Source organism: Pseudorasbora parva, chromosome 9, assembly GCF_024679245.1.
Source record: "Pseudorasbora parva isolate DD20220531a chromosome 9, ASM2467924v1, whole genome shotgun sequence".
Lineage (NCBI taxonomy): Eukaryota > Metazoa > Chordata > Actinopteri > Cypriniformes > Gobionidae > Pseudorasbora > Pseudorasbora parva.
Window position 1 is genome coordinate 25,172,048 of NC_090180.1, and position 23,307 is coordinate 25,195,354.

General features: G+C 36.3%; 3 long non-coding RNA genes across 3 annotated transcripts; all 3 read left to right on the forward strand.

Annotated features, from left to right (window-relative positions):
• Positions 1–554: 554 nt before the first annotated feature.
• On the forward strand, positions 555–3,818 carry LOC137089615 (uncharacterized). The gene is made up of 6 exons (XR_010907730.1): positions 555–860; positions 1,345–1,437; positions 2,048–2,190; positions 2,375–2,496; positions 3,010–3,130; positions 3,559–3,818. It is a non-coding gene; the product is annotated as an uncharacterized lncRNA (long non-coding RNA).
• A 7,681-nt stretch (positions 3,819–11,499) lies between these two features.
• LOC137089617 (uncharacterized) lies at positions 11,500–13,638 on the forward strand. The gene is made up of 4 exons (XR_010907731.1): positions 11,500–11,975; positions 12,079–12,140; positions 12,396–12,477; positions 13,432–13,638. It is a non-coding gene; the product is annotated as an uncharacterized lncRNA (long non-coding RNA).
• Positions 13,639–18,081: 4,443 nt separating this feature from the next.
• Positions 18,082–20,223, forward strand: LOC137089618 (uncharacterized). The gene is made up of 4 exons (XR_010907732.1): positions 18,082–18,560; positions 18,664–18,725; positions 18,981–19,062; positions 20,017–20,223. It is a non-coding gene; the product is annotated as an uncharacterized lncRNA (long non-coding RNA).
• The last annotated feature ends 3,084 nt before the right edge of the window (positions 20,224–23,307 follow it).

A 23,307-nucleotide genomic window follows, 5' to 3' on the forward strand; every position in this document is an offset into this window, starting at 1 on the left:
CACACAAAAGTCCAAACGCTATGAGGGACATGATGGATGGCTAGGACAGATGAAGGTGTTCACGCTGGTCAACTGCTTCATGAATATAAAGCTGCGGAACTGGCACACCTGTGTTGAGACGGGCAGCAGATGTGGCGTTCACCTTCTGTATGTGTGATCGGTAGAACCAACACAGTCTCACCCCTACTCGTCAAATGTTGCCGAACGGTCAAGGGACCCTGACGTCAGCTGTTGACGCACAGGGTACCCCTAAATCGGCATTTTTCGACGTACTGGGTAATCCACTGATTTCAATGAGAAACCTAGGACGTCATAAACAGACGTGTTGGGCATGTGCATGTTATCGTCATGATGGAATTTATTGGGTTATAATTTTTCCATTATGACATGTTGGAGTGTGATTCTCAATTTAATCAGTCAGCACAATTGTATTTACATTTATTTACGCTATGATACACGTTTGAAACAGTAGTCAAACCCCACCCCGCCCTAAACCTACCCATTTGCGTATTATATTATATAATACACAGGCTGTAACAGACAACAGGCACACTTTATTGAAAAAGTCCAACTATTCCGAGGCCAAACGATTGAATTGTGCGAAGAAAAGACCCAAAAGCAATCACCGTCTCTATCCGCGGCGCGCGGCGCGCGGCCCGCGCCCGTGCGTCACACTGAAGACGCCACAGGTAGACCCCTCGGCGTCACGCGATGGACGAACTGGGAACCCAATTGCTTTCAGTGGGAAACCTTTGGCGTCAACATTAGACGGCAATTCTATCGGTATGAAATCGCGCTGAAGAAGTCTCATTCAGAACACATCGCGATGTTTGGCATCAGATCACGTGTGCCACATGTTGGTGAGTAGTCATACATATTATGTCCTAATATTTGATATAAAGTATTTTCTGCTTGTCGTTATCGATCATGTTCAGTCACTGCATTGTATCTGTCATCATCTCCACTGAGGCTTTGCATTTCTTTGCTTTCTAAATAAACACACCTTGCTAATAGGGTAATTTAACACTGTCACGTGACGTGCTATATAGACCTTTAAACAGTTGTTAATATTTAAAATAATTACTAGTGTAGTTCCAACGTGGCATTTGTAGTAGAAGCACAATAAAAAAAAAACCAACACTTGCCATGCGTTTACCACAGTATTGGTAGTTTTAATGTGATGTTTGTTGTAAATAAACAGTAGCCACAACAATTACCATGCTTTAAATGCATTTTAATGTAAAATCCAAATATTGTTATTTAAATAGTATACTTTATAATGCTATATATTATATATTATGACTTTTTTCTCTCTTTCTTTTTTTTTTTTTTTTACCTGAAAAGACCAAAAGGGCCTCTCGGACTCAGTCAACCCATTCTTGTTTGTGGAGAAGTAACGGAGAAAACCGAAAGCTGCAACAGCAAATATTTGTAATGGTATGTATGAGTTGGTTTGAACCCTTTATCAAACATTTTATTTAGCATTTGTTGTTACTTATTCTTACAAATCCTATAGCTCAATCAGTAAGAACATATTCCCAAAGTCTTAATAATTCACAAGATTTAACAAGTTGTCAAATTCGTATAATTCTCGTACATATAGCTCTGAAAAAAATTAAGAGACCACTTAACATGGATTTCTAAATGTTAAGTGGTCTCTTAATTTTTTTTTTTCAGAGCTGTATTTGTATATGAAGAGTTCAGATGCAAAAGCCTCAAAAAGCCACTTCGGTCACATGACATCAGATATTCGATTATTTTTTCTTAATCAGATCAGTTGCAATGTTTATAACGTCCCGTTTGCATGTAAATAATTTATGTGATCACAAAATCAAGTGAGTTATCTACATTTTCAAACAAATTCATATGATATAGCTTGCTATTATATACTTTTAATAATGGGAATGCACACATATCTGTGAACTTACTAAATAAATGTATTTAACATTTAATTATGCAACGTTTTTTTACAGCAAGAAACAGTTATGTATGAACTCACAACTTGCATGCAATGTAATACAATTTCCTCTTTCTTTCTGTCTTGCAGGATTACTTGCAGATTACTTTTATTTATTTATTTTTGTTTAAAAGATCTCTACAATATCAAACTCAACAGCTCTTTTAAGAGTCAACCCTCACAAGAGCTTCAAGTGATTCTCAGCGAATCTTGCCGTAATCAGCCCTTCACAGGTAAAGTTGAATATTATCAGTATCAGTATATATACTAAAGTATATACAGTTTTAATATATATACTCATCGAATGCTCACCTTAATCTTATGATAAATTAACTTTATTGTAACTGTCTTAATTTATATGTTTTAAAAACAATAGTATTTGCTTCACAGAGTAAGTGAGACTTTCTTGTTTTACAGAAGAGAAGAAAGACCAGACCTTATATCGAAGCAAGCTAAGAAAATAAGTCATTTGTTTAGGGTGAGGAAGGAAGATGGACATCTTGTGCCCGAAGAAGACAGAAAAGTGCGCAAGTCCATTGGTATGTCTTGTATTGAAGCAATGCTGTAATATGTAGTACAAAATTTGATGTTGATCTCTCAAAGGACTATTCATTTCAACAGTGATCATTCTTTCTACTCTGATAAAATATGTACCATTATTCATGTCTAAATCTTTTAATAACTCCTAAAATAAGCAAATGAGGTTCTGTATCTTGGATTTATTTAAAATGGTAAATATTTGTTTTCCCTTTTTGATACAATTATTATTACACTTTTGGCCTTCAGTTCTTAAAAACTGCACCGTCTGTTTGTCTTAGATAAAAGCAGACAAGTGTGGGAAAAAGCATTTAGTTGTTATAAACTCCATGTATTTCTCCATTGTTTTGTAGACCATGGATGGTTCTGGGTAGCTTTAGAAGATAATGAGTTGGGACATATTAGGAATCAAATAGTAAATGTTCTTTGAATTATGTGTAATATCTGGTTAGTTCTTTGGCTTGAAACAAGGCCTTATACTCCACAGACTAAACACATTGCATTTGTGTATTAAGATGGATAGCAAGAGAAGGCACAAATTCTACAGGAAAAAGATGTGCTGCCAAGGAGGAATACAAGAGGCAAAAACTCTGCTCTCTGAGAACTATACATGGCCATGGGTGCTTCATAAGCATGGTAAGTCTGGTGCCTGGGTACCTATTTCTTAATTCTGTCCATGAAAGTTGTATTGCAGTATTTGAACAATTTTATATTGTAAAGGCTATCACAAGTGATGCTCTTGAAACAAGTAACTAAAGAAATCTGGCATCACTGACAAAGGCTCAGAAGAGACCATGCCTTTCTAAAAGATCTACTGTTTAAAAGGTTGCTGTTGATATGGGTAAATTAGTTTTTGTTCAGTACTTGGCTAATATTATGGGCTGCAATATTATACATAATGCTTCAATGTGTATATTATTTTATGTACTGACTGCTGCTTTGTAAATTTAAATCAGGAATTGGCATTTCTGCCCATTTTGAGGTGGAGAGTTTACTGAAGAACATAGGTTAACCTGACTGTACATTAAACTTAATCTGAATTGTGTTTGTTGTTTTACTTTTAGACCAGGACTGGAGAACGCCGGATTATACGACTTCTTCCTCTGGTTGAGAAAAGGTTACACAACATCAGTGATCACATCATCTGTACATTGATTATACTGTAGGGTACAAGTGGGCGAACTGTTTAGAAGAAGAAGAACATGAACATGATAGAGGGAAGAGACAGAAACCAGTCTAGTTGTAATAATGAATCATTATTTTCCAACACTATATCAAATCTGTTTTCTGTATCATAGTTGACTGGATGGGATTATGTGGCACTCATTTGTGTGGCTTCAGCATCTGTGAATGGATTAATATGATGTTAATGTGTTTTTTAAAACCCATTTTTATTTATCTTGAATCTTATTTGACTTTATTCTACTTTATCAACTGTATACTGTATCCTCCAATAAAGTGTTGAGTGATAAAGTATGGTGAGTATTGTGTATGGTGTTTGGTACAGTAAATACACATTCAACCAGTTTATTTAGGTTATCTTATTAATTACCAAGAATATTTTACTTGAGAAGTAAACATTTTTTATCTGGTTATATTATATTTGGTAAAATGCTCCAAAAAGTTGTATATACTTGCATGCTGTGACAAGTATGTCAGTTTTCAGTGAAATAAAGGAAAGGATTACAAACACTTCAAGCTTAACTGAAGATGATCCATGTTGATCATTCTGGTACATCTACTACTGCAATACAAATTAAAGCATGCACATTTTCGATGCCAGGTTCGTGAAGAGGGTGTAGATGAAATTGTGACAATGTCTCTTGTTATTTTACTTAATGGTGCATTGTCCTATATTTAATAGTAATAATGAAGTGTAAATAATATAAATTGTTTTTGTTTACTCTGGAAAGTGGATAATGGCAAGTTGTTGCAGGTTCATCCATTATATTTATTAGTGTTTATCCATAAAAGAAAAGAAAACTTAATAATTATTATTTTAAAACATTTCTTTCAAATATTTCTGTATTTCATCAGATGGTCTTACAATATCAAAACCTATACACAAGCATGACGTTAGAATAGAAAAGACAAAATACTCTGATATTTAAATGTGACTCAAAGTTTGTTGTCCGTGATGAGGAGAATAGATCTGTGTATGTTGTACTGCCCTTACACCTCCAGGGACCCAGTAGTGGCCCCTTGAAGAGCAAAAAAAAAAGCATATTTCAAATGGCTTTAACTCAAAGTCTGGTTAGCGTATAACAGAGAAAATTGGCAGGACAACTGCATATGCAATGTTTACTAAATAATGTTGGCCACAGTTTTCAGACATATATGGAAAGCTGCCATAAAGGTTTATTTAAAAGTGCTCACAGTAAAATATACAATTTCAGCTTGGCCCTCATATATGTCATAAAGGTTTACACAATGAACATATTTTAATATCCAGTTGTCCATTAAATATGTAATTTACTTAACATTTATTGTTTCATTATGAAACCGTTTAAACTACATTACCCATATATCTGTCATTGTATCAATGCAATGGGAAACATGGCGCTGTAGTTCATAGAAGTGTGCAGAAATGCTTAGGGTTAGGGTTGGGTTCTCAGTAAAGGAGTCATTTCTCACAACATAGCGACACTTTATAGTTAGCTTAACGTATAACTGACGTAATAATAACACCAAAACATACTTTGTAACATGAAACGCCGTTTTATATGGTTAAAACAGATAGTCCAATCACAGCGCGTTCTGCGATAAAGTCACAGCCAATGACAACCCAGCTGAACAGAGGCGTCACACTTCCTTGTCCATTTATGGTAAATTATATCACATCTCATCCGGTTCAACTGAAGGGGTAGATTCCTTAAATATTTAATATTTAGGCTGCTAAATATTTATTTATTCTAATTAAATAATAAAACTCACATTTTAAAACGAAAGTCTTCTTTGTGTGGTTAAACTGATGCATAATAAATATATTTGAAAGAGAAACCTTTTTCTATGCAATGGTCTACAAGCATAAACTTCTTTAAGCCATCCTTTACAATCTGAACTCTTGGAATTAAAACAAATATAACAAAAGCACAATGAATGCACACAATTTTGTAAGCATATTCCAAGATTTAATGTCAAACAGTTTAAATACAAATGTAGTGCCCATATATACACACACACATATAAATATATATATATATATATATATATATATATATATATATATATATATATATATATATATATATATATATGCAAAAAAAGAACATTTTACATTCTAAACTTTAATACTATATATTTGCGATTATTGTTCACTTTTATTGTAACTAAATTAAATGCCAATTAAAATAGTTGATGATTATTGTTAATGTTAACCATTTTCAGTAAGAAAATACTTCTATAAAGTACATTCATGTTACAGTTACATTAACAAGGTAGTGATATAATGATAGTGAAATAATGATAGAGGTAGTTATGGTGAACATGTACTTTAGTGACCATTGTAATAAAAGTTTTAATGAATAATTATTGATTTCAAAAGGTATTAACTCTCACTATCATCATTTGTTCAAACAAACAACAAATGCAGAAATATACATTGGACTATGGCATCATGAAGTCAATGCATGACTAGAACTAGTGGATGGCAATAGATATGTCCTTCACTAAAACTCCTGATGATAAAGGCATAGGCAGACATCAAGAACAGTTTATGAATATTGGTTCTGCATATATCAAAGAGATCATAAGACTCCACAGACTCCACGTGAAGACTTTGAGACACTGTGACAGAGCAAAGGGTGCACTTCACTGGACATGTCTCATGTATGCCCAAACAACAACACCCAAAACATTTATGAAGTGGACACCACCAGGAGGACGCACGAGACAGGGAAAACCAAGGAAGATATGAGACAGATGTTTCACGAAGACCTCAATGCCGGTGTTCCATGAGAAGATGTGAAAACGTGGCCACAGATCGAATATGTTGGAGGACACATGTTGCCCAATGTGCCCAGGACAGGACATGATGATGATGTTGTCAGTTTATACATAACTGTAGGATTTATTTCTGTAAAAAACGTTGCATAATTAAATGTTAAATACATTTATTTAGTAAGTTCACAGATATGTGTGTATTCCCATTATTAAAAGTATATAATAGCAAGCTATATCATATGAATTTGTTTGAAAATGTAGATAACTCACTTGATTTTGTGATCACATAAATTATTTACATGCAAACGGGACGTTATAAACATTGCAACTGATCTGATTAAGAAAAAATAATTGAATATCTGATGTCATGTGACCGAAGTGGCTTTTTGAGGCTTTTGCATCTGAACTCTTCATATACAAATACAGCTCTGAAAAAAAAAATTAAGAGACCACTTAACATTTAGAAATCCATGTTAAGTGGTCTCTTAATTTTTTTCAGAGCTATATGTACGAGAATCATACGAATTTGACAACTTGTTAAATCTTGTGAATTATTAAGACTTTGGGAATATGTTCTTACTGATTGAGCTATAGGATTTGTAAGAATAAGTAACAACAAATGCTAAATAAAATGTTTGATAAAGGGTTCAAACCAACTCATACATACCATTACAAATATTTGCTGTTGCAGCTTTCGGTTTTCTCCGTTACTTCTCCACAAACAAGAATGGGTTGACTGAGTCCGAGAGGCCCTTTTGGTCTTTTCAGGTAAAAAAAAAAAAAAAAAAGAAAGAGAGAGAGAAAAAAGTCATAATATATAATATATAGCATTATAAAGTATACTATTTAAATAACAATATTTGGATTTTACATTAAAATGCATTTAAAGCATGGTAATTGTTGTGGCTACTGTTTATTTACAACAAATATCACATTAAAACTACCAATACTGTGGTAAACGCATGGCAAGTGTTGTTTTTTTTTATTTTATTGTGCTTCTACTACAAATGCCACGTTGGAACTACACTAGTAATTATTATTAAATATTAACAACTGTTTAAAGGTCTATATAGCACGTCACGTGACAGTGTTAAATTACCCTATTAGCAAGGTGTGTTTATTTAGAAAGCAAAGAAATGCAAAGCCTCAGTGGAGATGATGACAGATACAATGCAGTGACTGAACATGATCGATAACGACAAGCAGAAAATACTTTATATCAAATATTAGGACATAATATGTATGACTACTCACCAACATGTGGCACACGTTATCTGATGCCAAACATCGCGATGTGTTCTGAATGAGACTTCTTCAGCGCGATTTCATACCGATAGAATTGCCGTCTAATGTTGACGCCAAAGGTTTCCCACTGAAAGCAATTGGGTTCCCAGTTCGTCCATCGCGTGACGCCGAGGGGTCTACCTGTGGCGTCTTCAGTGTGACGCACGGGCGCGGGCCGCGCGCCGCGCGCCGCGGATAGAGACGGTGATTGCTTTTGGGTCTTTTCTTCGCACAATTCAATCGTTTGGCCTCGGAATAGTTGGACTTTTTCAATAAAGTGTGCCTGTTGTCTGTTACAGCCTGTGTTTTATATAATATAATACGCAAATGGGTAGGTTTAGGGCGGGGTGGGGTTTGACTACTGTTTCAAACGTGTATCATAGCGTAAATAAATGTAAATACAATTGTGCTGGCTGATTAAATTGAGAATCACACTCCAACATGTCATAATGGAAAAATTATAACCCAATAAATTCCATCATGACGATAACATGCACATGCCCAACACGTCTGTTTATGACGTCCTAGGTTTCTCATTGAAATCAGTGGATTACCCAGTACGTCGAAAAATGCCGATTTAGGGGTACCCTGTGCGTCAACAGCTGACGTCAGGGTCCCTTGACCGTTCGGCAACATTTGACGAGTAGGGGTGAGACTGTGTTGGTAGAACAATACGTTTGAATAAAGCTTCGTTTCATGTGTTGACTTTTATTCATTTCTTGTGATGTTTACTTTTATTAATTCTTTTACTCATTCATTCATGTTTCCTTAGTTGTCAGTAAATAAAATTATTCACATCATATTCACATTGGCTGCATTTGTCTAATGTGTATTCATGGCATGCATCGCTATGTCATATGACAAGTTGCCTTTTGCATGTTTTACTAAAACAATATATATATATATATATATATATATATATATATATATATATATATATATATATATATATATATATATATATATATATATATATATATATATAAAGGTAATATAATTAAGTATTGGTCAGCATTTGTCATTATTGTAAGTGTTTGTGGGTGTGCTAGCAGTGCAGTTCATTCTGGGGGAAATCTTAATTTTTTTTATAGTATTACTTACGTTTTTCGAGTATACAATCAACATTTTGCTCCGAAGGCGAGATCTCCGAGCAGCTGAAAGATTTTTTCTGAGCAGACATTACAAACACTGAGGGAAACCGCACCGGTCGGGCTGTGGAGTTACTGATGCTGAGCTCTTACTGCACCTGTCACTCATATCTTTTTTTTTATTGTTTTATAATTGCATGGTGGTATATTTAACAACGAACAATCATAATGATAAAACTAATGGGTTTATGTACATTATATACAGAGAAAAAACAATAACAAGGTTAGATATCTTGAATAAATCATCATAATGCAATAATTTTTATTTATTTGTTTGTTTTAGTTGTTATTTCATAAGCCTGTGATCAAACAGGAGTTAAATTTAACAAGAAAAAGAGGGAAATATAAAGGAGATTTAGCCCACTTTTGCTTGTGGATGACATTTTTTTGCATATAAAATAAAGAAATTAACAACATATTCAAGAGATCACGATTTGGGGTTTTTGCAAGGATAAAAAATGATGAAATTGTCAGATTAGTAGGGTTAAAATGTATTTCTAATAGTACAATGACAAAATAAATGGGCAGCTGTTTCTTAAAAAAGACCACAAAAAATGAGCACGTTTAAAACAATATACAGATGAATTAAACCTGTCACACGAGTTGTTGCGCTTGTGATATCGTCATGGGTCACATGATAACGTCAACATGGCGCATAAAGTGCGGATCGCATTCATACTTAACGAGATCTGGATATATAGTACCTACTCTTTTAGCGCTCGTTAAGTAAGTACTTATTGAAATTGAGTACCTACTCAATGAGTATGCGGTTCCGAACGCAGCCTATGGGTGAAGTCGAACAAGCCTATTAGTTCCCTTTCAGTCGGTCACGTTCGACGTACGTCAGAACTGAACCGACGAATGGGATCTTACTTTAGAGACCAATCCTACTTCGAGTGTTTAAAAACGAGCCAATGAAATTTGGCATGCGATCCACGCATTCCACTCTCCGCCCCGCAGCGCGCGTATAAAACGGGAAGTGGAACGGTAGATCAGCGCTTTCTACTTCGGAACCGAACAGTTATTGCTGTTTCTACGAAGAGTGTTGACTACGAGTCTTCTAAATAGTGATCTGAGAACTGCCAGTGCGGGTGATACGGCGCTTCAGCGAGAGACCGAGCAAAAGTGAAACTAAAAGTAGTGATGGCCAAATGAGGCTTCCTGAGCCACTGAGGCTTTCCAGCCCATTGCTTCACCAAAAGGTTCATTTACCTGAAGCCTCATGAAACAGTGTGCTCCCTAGTGACACCTGCTGTGCAAAGCAATGCATCGCACACAAATCTATTCATCCTGAGCAACCAAATTGTCATAGTGTGGGCACACCCTTTTTCTATTGCCTGTGTATTAATAAAGTATTTTACTCTGCCTGTATTAACCTATGCACACACAACTCACACAAACACACAACTTTGTGTTCAACTATTCAGTAGTTCTTTGGGTTAGTCATGACAGTGAATGCCCAGAATGATTGTAAATAAATTATTGTGAGTGCAGTGCTTATGGGACTGGAATTATGGAACAGCAAACTGCAACAGGGATGGGAAAAGCTTCCCCTAATACAGTCTAGTCTTATAATAATATTAATAATAATAATAATAGCAATAATATAAAATAATAACACTAGGCCTACTACTAAAATATGAGACGCTGTACAAGCCATAATTCATTCTGGTACTCTCACACACATACATTCTCATTTCACATATATATATATATATATATATATATATATATATATATATATATATATATATATATATATATATATACATATATATATATATATATATATATATATATATATATATATATATATATATATATACATACATACATATATATATATATATATATACATACATACATATATATATATATATATATATATATATATATATATATATATATATATATAATAATAATTACGTAGTATAGGTATTACAACTAGGCTAATTTACTCTAATAATCTACTGAACTATGTATAATTTACTCTAATAATCTACTAAACTAAGTATAATGTAATATAATATATATAATACAGCTATGATATATAATGATATCGCTACTACATACAACCAACACCTCAACACCAATGCAAATGCTTACTGCAAACCCCACAAGAGGCGCGAGGTTTCGAACCACTTTTATCCGAAAGCGATCCTCAGAATGAAGCAATGACGTAATCAACAGAAAACGAGGCCTCGTTTGTCATCGTCACGTGATTTTCACGGAAACGATACAAGCCTCGAATCGGGGCTTCATATGGAACGCCCCTTTTTGCTCGACACAAGCTCCGGAGCCTCGCTTCAGATGTCCCATCACTAACTAAAAGAGCTTGTTGGTTCGGTGGGCGGTTTCCCATTCACAAACCTGTTGGTTCGCTGGGCGTTTACACACACACACACACACACACACACTGAGAGCTCACGCAGGCTTGCAGATCGTACTGTGTGGAGCCGCGGTCATCTCCCTGCGTGCTTCAGCACGTTAAAAGAGCAGTTTCCATTCACAAAAGAGCAACACGACCCTGCGTCTTTTTCAAGATGTCATTCAAACCGTGTATTCCTGGTATGCAACGGTTTCCTGTCCTCTTTGACGGCCACGAGCGCATGTGAGATTGCGATTATGAGGTGCCCCTAGGGACATTATTCAGAATTGCCATGCATATACATGTGCTTTTCCTCTCACATACACATATGAAACGAAATTCATTCTCATTCTATAATGAAATGCTCACACACATACAAGTGAAATGCTTTACAAACACAACTGAAACGCGATTATACATACAACTGAAAATGTTATGCTCTCACACATACAAGTGAAATATGCTTTTACACACACAACTGAAATGCCCTCTCACACACACAACTGAAACGCTCTCATACATACAACTGAAAATGTTACGCTCACACACACAACTGAAACGCTCTCATACATACAACTGAAAATGTTACGCTCACACACACATTTGAAATGCGCTCACACACACAACTGAAACGCTCTAATATACAACTGAAAGCGTCGCAGAGTTGCCATGGATACGATGCAGCAGCAACCGACAAACTACAAAACTCCCTCTGTTGTTTTTCCCCCTCTGCTTTCAGGTGAGTTTATTCTCTCTAAAGTTACACAAATAATACACACAGCTTTTCCTAACACTTTTCTTACGTGTAATTGACACTCTTCTGTTGAATATTTACTTTATAGAAATGTAACAACGTTATTGTCTTCGAGAAAGTTCGTTAGCATCTCAACTGTTTTCAGAGCAGGTAACGTAACTTAAGCTCTTATTAATAAAGTTTGTGCTTTTAATAACATATTTATGGGTAGATTAGAGCCGAGGTGTTGAACTTGACAGTTTTGTAAAGGTTTTGCTGGAAATTGAACTGGTCATTAGAAGTTGGCTTATTAATTTAATGTTAGTTAAATGTGTGCGCTGTTAATCGATGACATCAATCGATGAATGCGAAAAATGTGAATGTGAAACTGGTTAAAATATAGATAAAAATGTTCTGTGATTTCAGGAGGGACAAAGTAACCACTCTACCTCTCCCAAGATTCCAACATTTCTGGAGGAAGCTGCTGACAGAGAAGTAGGAAAAACAGGTGAGCTGATAAAGTTATAATCTCTGATGAAGTAAAAAATAATGTTTCACCAATATTTTCCACCTATAATATCACCATACATCTATCTTCTTTTTATTTTCTCAAATGATTGGTTTTATTTATTTTGTTTTAGAAGGCTTTGACAACCAAACGTAAGTGACACTGTATGAACAATATTAAAGGTGCACTATGTAGTATTTATATATGTGTTATATATTTTGTTCAGTTGAGTTCTTACAATATCCCAAATGTTTCCAACTATTTGTAAATTGTGAGAAAATTGCTATTTTAACCAAGGACCCGTGGCGTCTCAGCATAGCGTTTGAGGGAGTCGCCTGTCAATTGCGTCATATCTGCGCCTCGGCAGGAGCGCTTTACTCTTAGCAGTGTGAACAAGTGAATGCATAGAGTAACGTAATAACATAATTTTAAAACACACTCAAATGTATCTAATATGATAAACAGAGCAGCATACTCATGACCGAAAAAGTGGAAATGGTGCAGAGAACAGTGTTCCATCCCGTCATGATAAAAGTCCCGGTGCTCACGAGGCGTGTGTTGTTCATCTCATTAACACTTGCTCCAGCAGCCTTGCTAAGCTCCACAACACTTGGATCTGCTCTGCTTCCTACTACATTAATGTTAATAATCACATTCATGAACGAGTCCTATTCCGATTATTTTCCAACGGCTGTGAGATGAAGACTATATGCCCCAAGATTCTGCTCTTAAACTTGGCGTCATCAAACTACGCCTTTGTTTTTTGCTTTGCATTACGTCATGTATAACCTTGCGCACACAGAAAGTATAAAAGAAAAGTACTAGCTTTAAAGAGGTTAAATTACTTTGTGAATTGCTATGTTACTACAAATGATGGTTGATGAAAGTCTTATTTATGCTCTACTTTAAATGATGTGAAACAAGTAATACAAAATTTGCTCCATCTTCATTCAGGTTCTGTACAGCAGTCAGGCCCAGCATCTTCAGAGGCTGATATAAAACATCTCATGAAGAACCATCTTCGAGCTGCTCCCAACAGATATGAGGGAATGGGACGCCAAAATGGTCAGACAGTAATTGATCTGTGTTCAGATTCAGATTAGGAAATTGTTCAGAAATTGTATTTAATGTGTGTATTGTGTCTGACCTCAGCGTATTTCCCTATTGTACACCACAGTTATAAATCATACAGAATGAGTTTTTATAAGAAAGTAAAATTCAGAATGTTCCCTGTGATGGGTAGGTTTAGGGGCAGGGGCAGTGTGTGTGTGTGTGTGTGTGTGTGTGTGTGTGTGTGTGTGTGTGTGTGATGGGTAGGTTTAGGGGCAGGGGCAGTGTAGGGGGATAGGATGTACGGTTTGTATGATATAAAAACCATTACGCCTATGGAATGTCCCCACATTTCACAAATGTGTGTGTATGTGTGTTAAAACACTGTGGTATAAAATTTTAAAATGTTCTAATTTGTTACACTGTTTATTTAAAGGGATACTTCACTTTTTTCATATTAAACTATGTTATTCCCTTAATTAAAACGAGTTGATATATATCTCTTTCGTTCAACACGAATAGTTGAACGACCAAGTATGGTGACACAAAGAAAAGGAAAAGCACCACATTTTATTTTTTGTCATCATACTTGATCGTTCAACTATTGGTGTAACTGTATTTAAATAGAGAAAACGTGGAGGTGTTTGGTCGCTTCTACTTGATCTCTGTTTGGTACCATAGTGAATGAACTGGGCTTAGTGGGCTAAGCTAAATGCTATCAGATCATCACCGCGCGTCAGAGAGATTAAGAGCACACACTGAGACGAGAGAGGTGTGTGTCAACTCGTCTTAGTTAAGGGGATAACATAGTTTAATATGAAATAGCGGTGAAGTATCCCTTTAAATTTGAGTTATGTTGTTATATTTTCCATATCATTAATGTTCATATATTATTATTTATGTTCCTATCTATTATTTATATATTCCTACACTGTCAGAAAAAAAGGTACATTGCTGTCACTGGGGTGGTACCCTAAATAGGGCTGTGGCAGTTTTTTGCTGTGCCGGTAAACATGCATGACCAAGCGGGTAATCTAGCACTCGGAAAGCGTTCCACCCCTAGGGGCTGCCATTGCTAACCAAGCCATCACCTGCTGTTAGCATCCCATTGACTCCCATTCATTTTTGAGTCACTTTGACAGTGAATAACTTTACATCTGAGACGTTTAAAGACTTTTAAAGACTCCATTTGTCTATTGTTTATTTATAAAGAAACACGACAATGCATAAAAGGCTCCATTACCTTGTATCTTACACTATCGCCCCGTAGAAGCTGTTTTTGTAAAAATAGGCTAACGATTGCGTCATAACCAACGCGACTCTGTCGCACAGTTGAGAAATTACCGTATAGACAGGAGGAGACGCTCAAAAACAATCTTTTACTGTCTATGAGACAGTCGGGGGGACGTGGAGACATAAAGTCTGATAAAGTCAAAGGAGAAGAATGAGGAGAAGCCCATAGTGAGCCAAAAGCAACGGGAGAAACAACATGATTCAGATATAACTTTCCACAACTACTAGAAGACTTACAGCTATCAGACAGGAGGCTCACGTCACATCTACATAAAATTTGGTTTGGCCGACCACAGCCACCACATTACTTATACATGCTCTTAAATTACCGATATGTACTTTTTTATGTTACTAATATAGGGGTGAGTAAGGTACAAAGATGTACCTTTTCACTTTTGTACCTTCGGGTACCGCCAATGACAGCACTGTACCTTTTTTTTCTGAGAGTGTAGCTTTGGCAATATTGTATGATTTATGTCAATAAAGCAATTTTTTTTTTTATTTGAATTTACAAAATCCAGTATTGTATGAAATGTATGTAAGTATGTATGTATGTATACTGATTAATAAAATTATTATTATTAATTTTGTGTCATTATTTTGGTGGTCAAGAAAACATCAATGTGTGGGTGTCAAATTGACGTTTAGTTTTTGACATCAATTTGATTTGCATTTTTTGATGTCAATGTTGATGTCAATTTGACGTCGATTTGACAATAATTGCCCGCTGGGTTGTAAACGCATTTCACTTGTAGCCTATGTGTGTGAGCGTTTCAGTTGTGTGTGTGAGAGCGTTTCAGTTGTGTGTGTGAGAGCGTTTCAGTTGTGTGTGTGAGCAGTGGCGGCGCCAGGGGGGGGCTAGGTGGTGCTGCAGCTCCCCCTATATTAGTCATAGCACCTGCCCAGCACCCCCAAGAAATGTCTGTAATTTTTTATATTCATATTTTAAAGTCATGTTTGAATATTCTCTCATGTTTTTAAAATAGGAATTAAATAATAATTTAAAATTATATATTAGTCTTAAATACATGAGGCCCAAACAGGTGATCATCTTTGGCCAATGGGCTCGGCGCCCGCGAACCTCTGAGCTTGTTTTTGATAGCGAGTTTTAGCAAAGTAAAATAACGTTACACCAAATTGGATCGTTTTTTGCTCCCTAAACGTCCACGTTCTGAGTCATATCCTGAAACGAGGAACGAGACTGTGAAGGTGCAGACACAACACTCGTCATCACAGAGCCTCAAGAACAAGAAAATTCCTGGGATGAACTTAAAGACAGAGAATCGGCGGCGGCGGTTTTCATTGAGGATGCTAACGTTACAGTCAGTCAGTGTTGCCAACTCTCACGAGATAAATAATCAACTGCAGCTTCAAACACAAGCCCAATATTACTATATTATTATCAATATAATTTATGATCAACAATTTATCAATAAATGAGCCTGCTATTAAATTGAAACCTTTCAGAGTTTGAAAAGCAAAAACAGATGTGATATTACAAAATTATTCAAATTGCAATAAAGCCTGTGAACAGAAGAGGTTTGGAGATGGAAAAAGTGATGTGAAGGCTAATTATGGTAACCCATAGTCGGAGTTAGTGCACACATTAGCAGTGGTGAACATGCACACATTTTATTTTATTGTTTTATCATAGCCTGTAATAATAAATACATTGAGATTCTTCGGAATTAAAAAGTACATTATAAAAAAAATCTATTATCATTTTTTTTTTAAATCGGTAAATTAGGTGCCTCCTCCGTTTCCTCCGTCTCTGTACATGTCTTCGTCTATTTACATCTACGAACTATCAGTGCATTTATAATGTCCCAGTCTATGGTCACATCACATGCTGCACGTTGAACGCGATTTTTCTTCAATGAGGAGCGAGGCGGGATGTATGAGGACGAATTGCAGTATCGTTGCATTGAATGGCCATTAGCTGTGAGAAGACCGTGTCAGCAATGTACTGGACAAAACAGCAACTATTAAGAAACAAAGTTGCTTGTCATATTTTCCTAACAAGCAAACACATTTTAAAAAATAAACCCAAAAAAACGCAACCCACGACTCAAGATTTTTAACACGACTTGCCCAAAAAGAAGCCCAAAGTCACGTAACACGCGGACTTGGCAACTATGGTTACGGTTTGAGCTGCAGGTGATATTAGCAACCATCCTCAAGAGAGCCCAGAATTATATTATATTTAATATTATATATATATATATATATATATATATATTATTTGTAAAGCCCTTTTCATAGTTAAAAACAATCCCAAAGTGCTAATTATATATATATATATATATATATATATATATATATATATATATATAAGGCGGGTGTGTATGTATTAATTTAAACCAGGGTGGTCCAATGCGACTCCATAATGCCATAATGATGCCGCAAAATTCAAAGCACCTTCTCTTAAGTGTTAAGCATCCCCATAGCACCTGCAACAGAAAATCTCTGGAGCCGCCACTGTGTGTGAGCGTTTCAGTTGTGTGTGTGAGAGCGTTTCAGTTGTGTGTGTGAGCGTTTCAGTTGTGTGTGTGAGAGCGTTTCAGTTGTGTGTGTGAGAGCGTTTCAGTTGTGTGTGTGAGAGCGTTTCAGTTGTGTGTGTGAGAGCGTTTCAGTTGTGTGTGTGAGAGCGTTTCAGTTGTGTGTGTGAGCGTAACATTTTCAATTGTATGAGAGCGTTTCAGTTGTGTGTGTGAGAGCATTTCAGATGTGTGTGTGAGCTTTACATTTTCAGTTGTAGGCTATGTATGAGAGCGTTTCAGTTGTGTGTGTGAGCGCATTTCAGTTGTGTGTGTAAAAGCATTTCACTTGTATGTGTGTGAGCGTTTCAGTTGTGTGTGTGAGCGTAACATTTTCAGTTGTATGTATGAGAGCGTTTCAGTTGTGTGTGTGTGAGCGCATTTCAGTTGTGTGTGTAAAAGCATTTCACTTGTGTGTGTGAGCGTAACATTTTCAGTTGTATGTATGAGCGCGTTTCAGTTGTGTGTGTGAGCGCATTTCAGTTGTGTGTGTGAGCGCATTTCAGTTGTGTGTGAGAGCATAACATTTTCAGTTGTATGTATAATCGCGTTTCAGTTGTGTTTGTAAAGCATTTCACTTGTATGTGTGTGAGCATTTCATTATAGAATGAGAATGAATTTCGTTTCATATGTGTATGTGAGAGGAAAAGCACATGTATATGCATGGCAATTCTGAATAATGTCCCTAGGGGCACCTCATATGCGATCGTGGGTGATTCATATGAGGTGCCCCTAGGGACATTATTCAGAATTGCCATGCATATACATGTGCTTTTCCTCTCACATACACATATGAAACGAAATTCATTCTCATTCTATAATGAAATGCTCACACACATACAAGTGAAATGCTTTACAAACACAACTGAAACGCGATTATACATACAACTGAAAATGTTATGCTCTCACACATACAAGTGAAATATGCTTTTACACACACAACTGAAATGCCCTCTCACACACACAACTGAAACGCTCTCATACATACAACTGAAAATGTTACGCTCACACACACAACTGAAACGCTCTCATACATACAACTGAAAATGTTACGCTCACACACACATTTGAAATGCGCTCACACACACAACTGAAACGCTCTAATATACAACTGAAAGCGTCGCAGAGTTGCCATGGATACGATGCAGCAGCAACCGACAAACTACAAAACTCCCTCTGTTGTTTTTCCCCCTCTGCTTTCAGGTGAGTTTATTCTCTCTAAAGTTACACAAATAATACACACAGCTTTTCCTAACACTTTTCTTACGTGTAATTGACACTCTTCTGTTGAATATTTACTTTATAGAAATGTAACAACGTTATTGTCTTCGAGAAAGTTCGTTAGCATCTCAACTGTTTTCAGAGCAGGTAACGTAACTTAAGCTCTTATTAATAAAGTTTGTGCTTTTAATAACATATTTATGGGTAGATTAGAGCCGAGGTGTTGAACTTGACAGTTTTGTAAAGGTTTTGCTGGAAATTGAACTGGTCATTAGAAGTTGGCTTATTAATTTAATGTTAGTTAAATGTGTGCGCTGTTAATCGATGACATCAATCGATGAATGCGAAAAATGTGAATGTGAAACTGGTTAAAATATAGATAAAAATGTTCTGTGATTTCAGGAGGGACAAAGTAACCACTCTACCTCTCCCAAGATTCCAACATTTCTGGAGGAAGCTGCTGACAGAGAAGTAGGAAAAACAGGTGAGCTGATAAAGTTATAATCTCTGATGAAGTAAAAAATAATGTTTCACCAATATTTTCCACCTATAATATCACCATACATCTATCTTCTTTTTATTTTCTCAAATGATTGGTTTTATTTATTTTGTTTTAGAAGGCTTTGACAACCAAACGTAAGTGACACTGTATGAACAATATTAAAGGTGCACTATGTAGTATTTATATATGTGTTATATATTTTGTTCAGTTGAGTTCTTACAATATCCCAAATGTTTCCAACTATTTGTAAATTGTGAGAAAATTGCTATTTTAACCAAGGACCCGTGGCGTCTCAGCATAGCGTTTGAGGGAGTCGCCTGTCAATTGCGTCATATCTGCGCCTCGGCAGGAGCGCTTTACTCTTAGCAGTGTGAACAAGTGAATGCATAGAGTAACGTAATAACATAATTTTAAAACACACTCAAATGTATCTAATATGATAAACAGAGCAGCATACTCATGACCGAAAAAGTGGAAATGGTGCAGAGAACAGTGTTCCATCCCGTCATGATAAAAGTCCCGGTGCTCACGAGGCGTGTGTTGTTCATCTCATTAACACTTGCTCCAGCAGCCTTGCTAAGCTCCACAACACTTGGATCTGCTCTGCTTCCTACTACATTAATGTTAATAATCACATTCATGAACGAGTCCTATTCCGATTATTTTCCAACGGCTGTGAGATGAAGACTATATGCCCCAAGATTCTGCTCTTAAACTTGGCGTCATCAAACTACGCCTTTGTTTTTTGCTTTGCATTACGTCATGTATAACCTTGCGCACACAGAAAGTATAAAAGAAAAGTACTAGCTTTAAAGAGGTTAAATTACTTTGTGAATTGCTATGTTACTACAAATGATGGTTGATGAAAGTCTTATTTATGCTCTACTTTAAATGATGTGAAACAAGTAATACAAAATTTGCTCCATCTTCATTCAGGTTCTGTACAGCAGTCAGGCCCAGCATCTTCAGAGGCTGATATAAAACATCTCATGAAGAACCATCTTCGAGCTGCTCCCAACAGATATGAGGGAATGGGACGCCAAAATGGTCAGACAGTAATTGATCTGTGTTCAGATTCAGATTAGGAAATTGTTCAGAAATTGTATTTAATGTGTGTATTGTGTCTGACCTCAGCGTATTTCCCTATTGTACACCACAGTTATAAATCATACAGAATGAGTTTTTATAAGAAAGTAAAATTCAGAATGTTCCCTGTGATGGGTAGGTTTAGGGGCAGGGGCAGTGTGTGTGTGTGTGTGTGTGTGTGTGTGTGTGTGTGTGTGTGTGTGTGATGGGTAGGTTTAGGGGCAGGGGCAGTGTAGGGGGATAGGATGTACGGTTTGTATGATATAAAAACCATTACGCCTATGGAATGTCCCCACATTTCACAAATGTGTGTGTATGTGTGTTAAAACACTGTGGTATAAAATTTTAAAATGTTCTAATTTGTTACACTGTTTATTTAAAGGGATACTTCACTTTTTTCATATTAAACTATGTTATTCCCTTAATTAAAACGAGTTGATATATATCTCTTTCGTTCAACACGAATAGTTGAACGACCAAGTATGGTGACACAAAGAAAAGGAAAAGCACCACATTTTATTTTTTGTCATCATACTTGATCGTTCAACTATTGGTGTAACTGTATTTAAATAGAGAAAACGTGGAGGTGTTTGGTCGCTTCTACTTGATCTCTGTTTGGTACCATAGTGAATGAACTGGGCTTAGTGGGCTAAGCTAAATGCTATCAGATCATCACCGCGCGTCAGAGAGATTAAGAGCACACACTGAGACGAGAGAGGTGTGTGTCAACTCGTCTTAGTTAAGGGGATAACATAGTTTAATATGAAATAGCGGTGAAGTATCCCTTTAAATTTGAGTTATGTTGTTATATTTTCCATATCATTAATGTTCATATATTATTATTTATGTTCCTATCTATTATTTATATATTCCTACACTGTCAGAAAAAAAGGTACATTGCTGTCACTGGGGTGGTACCCTAAATAGGGCTGTGGCAGTTTTTTGCTGTGCCGGTAAACATGCATGACCAAGCGGGTAATCTAGCACTCGGAAAGCGTTCCACCCCTAGGGGCTGCCATTGCTAACCAAGCCATCACCTGCTGTTAGCATCCCATTGACTCCCATTCATTTTTGAGTCACTTTGACAGTGAATAACTTTACATCTGAGACGTTTAAAGACTTTTAAAGACTCCATTTGTCTATTGTTTATTTATAAAGAAACACGACAATGCATAAAAGGCTCCATTACCTTGTATCTTACACTATCGCCCCGTAGAAGCTGTTTTTGTAAAAATAGGCTAACGATTGCGTCATAACCAACGCGACTCTGTCGCACAGTTGAGAAATTACCGTATAGACAGGAGGAGACGCTCAAAAACAATCTTTTACTGTCTATGAGACAGTCGGGGGGACGTGGAGACATAAAGTCTGATAAAGTCAAAGGAGAAGAATGAGGAGAAGCCCATAGTGAGCCAAAAGCAACGGGAGAAACAACATGATTCAGATATAACTTTCCACAACTACTAGAAGACTTACAGCTATCAGACAGGAGGCTCACGTCACATCTACATAAAATTTGGTTTGGCCGACCACAGCCACCACATTACTTATACATGCTCTTAAATTACCGATATGTACTTTTTTATGTTACTAATATAGGGGTGAGTAAGGTACAAAGATGTACCTTTTCACTTTTGTACCTTCGGGTACCGCCAATGACAGCACTGTACCTTTTTTTTCTGAGAGTGTAGCTTTGGCAATATTGTATGATTTATGTCAATAAAGCAATTTTTTTTTTTATTTGAATTTACAAAATCCAGTATTGTATGAAATGTATGTAAGTATGTATGTATGTATACTGATTAATAAAATTATTATTATTAATTTTGTGTCATTATTTTGGTGGTCAAGAAAACATCAATGTGTGGGTGTCAAATTGACGTTTAGTTTTTGACATCAATTTGATTTGCATTTTTTGATGTCAATGTTGATGTCAATTTGACGTCGATTTGACAATAATTGCCCGCTGGGTTGTAAACGCATTTCACTTGTAGCCTATGTGTGTGAGCGTTTCAGTTGTGTGTGTGAGAGCGTTTCAGTTGTGTGTGTGAGAGCGTTTCAGTTGTGTGTGTGAGCAGTGGCGGCGCCAGGGGGGGGCTAGGTGGTGCTGCAGCTCCCCCTATATTAGTCATAGCACCTGCCCAGCACCCCCAAGAAATGTCTGTAATTTTTTATATTCATATTTTAAAGTCATGTTTGAATATTCTCTCATGTTTTTAAAATAGGAATTAAATAATAATTTAAAATTATATATTAGTCTTAAATACATGAGGCCCAAACAGGTGATCATCTTTGGCCAATGGGCTCGGCGCCCGCGAACCTCTGAGCTTGTTTTTGATAGCGAGTTTTAGCAAAGTAAAATAACGTTACACCAAATTGGATCGTTTTTTGCTCCCTAAACGTCCACGTTCTGAGTCATATCCTGAAACGAGGAACGAGACTGTGAAGGTGCAGACACAACACTCGTCATCACAGAGCCTCAAGAACAAGAAAATTCCTGGGATGAACTTAAAGACAGAGAATCGGCGGCGGCGGTTTTCATTGAGGATGCTAACGTTACAGTCAGTCAGTGTTGCCAACTCTCACGAGATAAATAATCAACTGCAGCTTCAAACACAAGCCCAATATTACTATATTATTATCAATATAATTTATGATCAACAATTTATCAATAAATGAGCCTGCTATTAAATTGAAACCTTTCAGAGTTTGAAAAGCAAAAACAGATGTGATATTACAAAATTATTCAAATTGCAATAAAGCCTGTGAACAGAAGAGGTTTGGAGATGGAAAAAGTGATGTGAAGGCTAATTATGGTAACCCATAGTCGGAGTTAGTGCACACATTAGCAGTGGTGAACATGCACACATTTTATTTTATTGTTTTATCATAGCCTGTAATAATAAATACATTGAGATTCTTCGGAATTAAAAAGTACATTATAAAAAAAATCTATTATCATTTTTTTTTTAAATCGGTAAATTAGGTGCCTCCTCCGTTTCCTCCGTCTCTGTACATGTCTTCGTCTATTTACATCTACGAACTATCAGTGCATTTATAATGTCCCAGTCTATGGTCACATCACATGCTGCACGTTGAACGCGATTTTTCTTCAATGAGGAGCGAGGCGGGATGTATGAG